Source organism: Bos indicus x Bos taurus, chromosome 2 (genome assembly GCF_003369695.1).
Source record: "Bos indicus x Bos taurus breed Angus x Brahman F1 hybrid chromosome 2, Bos_hybrid_MaternalHap_v2.0, whole genome shotgun sequence".
Lineage (NCBI taxonomy): Eukaryota > Metazoa > Chordata > Mammalia > Artiodactyla > Bovidae > Bos > Bos indicus x Bos taurus.
This window is the reverse complement of record NC_040077.1, coordinates 132,089,259-132,089,801: the sequence shown is the minus strand read 5'-3', so window position 1 is coordinate 132,089,801 and position 543 is coordinate 132,089,259.

Here is a 543-nt window from a genome sequence, read left to right as displayed (position 1 = left end):
TAGGCTTTTTGTGTGTGTGTGTGAGAGGGGACAAGACAGGACAGTGCTAACAATAAAAGTCAATGTACATGAAAATGAGTTGGCAGAGAAGTGCGTCTTCTTAGTTCAGCCCAAGACTTCAGCCACCACACTTGGCTCGTGGACAGACAGCTGCATGGACCCGGTCTGCAGTTTTCTCCTTGGCAAAGCACTTGGCTCTGCTATGAGTTCCACGTCTTCTTTCCCAGGCACTCCAGATGTCTCCCCTTCCCAAAGCTGCTGATCTCAGCTCATAGCAGAGCACTGTGGTGGTTTAGTCACTAAGTCGTGTCCAACTCTTTGCAACCCCATGAACTGTAGCCCGCAGCACCTCTGTCCATGGGATTTCCCAGGCAAGAATAATGGAGTTGGTTGCCATTTCCTTCTCCACAGGGGCTCTTCCCAACCCAGGGATCAAATCTGATCTCCTGCATTGCAGGGGGTCTCTTGCATTGCAGGCAGATTCTTTACCAACTACGCCAGCAGGGAAGCCTATCAAAGCATTAAGCTTGTTTGTATGGAAAG